Here is a 2,468-nt window from a genome sequence, read left to right as displayed (position 1 = left end):
AGATTTCCTCTTTTTGTGCTTTAAAATTACTGAGGATTGTGACTGCAGCCATGAAATTAGAAGATGATTGCCTCTTGGCAGGAAAGCTATGAAAAACCTAGAGAGTATGTTAAAAAGCAAAGATATCACTTTGCTGACAAAGGTCTGTATAGTCAAGGCTATGGTGTTTCCAGTAATTATATACAGTTCTGAGGGCTGGACCATAAAGAAGGCAGAGAGACAAAGAACTGATTCCTTTGAACTATGCTGGAGAAGACTCTTGAGAGTCCCTTGGACAGCAAGGAGATCCAACCAGTCAATCTTAAAGGAAACCAACCCTTAATACTCATTGGAAGGACTGATGGTGAACCTGAAGCTCCAACACATTGGTGACCTGATATGAAGAATGAACTCATTGGAAAAGACCCTGATGCTGGGAAAGATTGAAGGCAGAAGGAGAAGAGGGTGACAGAGGATGAGATGGTTGGATGGCATTACCGATTCAATGGACAGGAACTTGGGCAAACTCCAAGAGATGGTAAGGGACAGGGAAGTCTGGCATGCTGCATTCTACGGGGTCACGAAATTGGACATGACTTGGTGACTAAACAATGCCTATGTTACCTAGTAGATTACATTTTAAATTAAAAAACTAACGGTATTTAGGAAACTAATTTCTAATTATAAGTGGAAATGTTATATACAGAATCAAAAAGAATTAAATTGTTTACATTGTAAAAAAATATGTTATGAATTTGGGATAATTTATAATTTGCAAATATGTGATACACCTCTATGTATCTTCAAAATTAAAAGAGATTATGCCAAAATCAGAGGTTGGGTAGAAGATTTCATAGTAAATTAGTAACAGCAAGGCTCCCACATCAAATTATGGTCTAGATGCTCACAAACTGTCATAGTCAGGGTTAGAGGCAATTCCAAAGACCTTGAGTACACGACTGAAGGAGCAGTCAAAGCTTGCAGAGCTAACAAAAGGACAGGTGAAGACTGGAGGTGGTGATATTTTCATTTGAAATCTTTGGAAATCCAGTCCAATAAGCTCTTTATTATTTCATATTGAAATGTAGTATGGAAAAACCAGCATAACAAAGTAACTCCTCATCAAAAATGCAAATATTTTCAATTCAATTCAAGTACTTTAATTCAGGCCAAAGAATTTGACACATAAGGTGAAGCTAATGACCTATTTAATCAGCAGTCTTGGTGACTTGGGTCAGAAGGTTGTTATATCTGAACTCCTGTTTTTTCAGATCAAAGATAGTAAAGGAGTGCTCCCTTCAGCAGCACATATACTAAAATGGGAACAATATAGAGAAGATTGGCATGGCCCTGTGCAAGGATGACATGTATATTCATGAAACATTCCATATTTTTGAGAACTCGCACAAAAGAACATGCACTAGTTCTGATAGCTGTGGACATTGCAGGCAAGAACACACAGGAGGAGGACCAGATTAGAATCTGAGCTGCTCCCATAGCTGGTCCAGAGATCAGCACAGTGTTGGAGGGCATCCTAAGGAGGTGAGGTGGGCTGTGACTCCCAGTGAGGGAGAGGACTCTGACAGCAGTGACTCAAGGAAACCTTTATTATTCTTATGTTTTGACTTGTTCTGTAGATTCTTTTGGATATTTTTTCCTTTTTGTTCTTTTTTTGCTCCCTCTGATGTAGTTGTCTATTTTATTGGCACTATGAAATCTAATTAAGCTTCTGAGGTTTTTTTTTTTCCTCAGTCACATTTTTTTATTGTTATAAACCTATGCCTCTATGATGGGCTTTTGCAGTTCTCTGTAGTTTTCCTTTTTTTTCTTTTCTCTTTTTTAATTTTAATTTTTAGTTTTTTAATCCTATTATTATTTATTTTTTCTACATTTGTTTGTTTGCTTTTCCTACTGTTCTTTTCTCCTTGCAGTTAATCTTTAATGTATATAAGTCTTCTTTATCTACCTCTATTTAACCTTGAGAACCAATTCTTTCTTTCTTTCCTTTCCTCTCAATATGAAAGTTTTATTTTCATTGCTTTATTTCTCAGTTGGCACCTTGTGTTGGTTATGTTTTCCAGTTTGTGCTTTAGTTAGTTTTGTTCTTAACTGTTAGATATGATTTTCAGTTTTCTTTGTTTACTGGGTCAGTCTGTCGTACTTTATTATTGTTGGACTGCTTTGGTTTTGCTTATGTGTGTATATGTGTATGTGTATATTCAGTCACACTTTTTATGGTTGTTATAAACCACTGCCTCTGCGATGAGCTCTTACAGTTCTGTGGAGTTTTTCCTTTTTATTTTTTATTTTCTCTTTTTTGTAATTTTAATTTTTGATTTTTTTAAACCTACTTTTAAAAAACATTTATTCCTTTGTTTGCCTTTCCTACTGTTTTTTTCCCCCTGCAGTTAATTTTTAATGTACATAAATCTTCTTCACCTACCTCTATTTAACTTTGCATATCTATTCTTTCTTTCTTTTCTTTCTTT

At 35.4% G+C, this 2,468-nt stretch overlaps 1 non-coding gene across 1 annotated transcript; it reads left to right on the top strand.

Annotated features, from left to right (window-relative positions):
* The first annotated feature begins 1,268 nt into the window (after positions 1-1,268).
* LOC120878317 lies at positions 1,269-1,374 on the top strand. The gene has a single exon (XR_005724523.1). It is a non-coding gene; the product is annotated as a U6 spliceosomal RNA (small nuclear RNA).
* Positions 1,375-2,468: the final 1,094 nt, after the last annotated feature.

Source organism: Oryx dammah, unplaced genomic scaffold, assembly GCF_014754425.2.
Source record: "Oryx dammah isolate SB20612 unplaced genomic scaffold, SCBI_Odam_1.1 HiC_scaffold_18, whole genome shotgun sequence".
NCBI lineage: Eukaryota > Metazoa > Chordata > Mammalia > Artiodactyla > Bovidae > Oryx > Oryx dammah.
The sequence above is the reverse complement of the archived record's forward strand: the minus strand, read 5'-3'. Positions and strand labels throughout refer to the sequence as shown.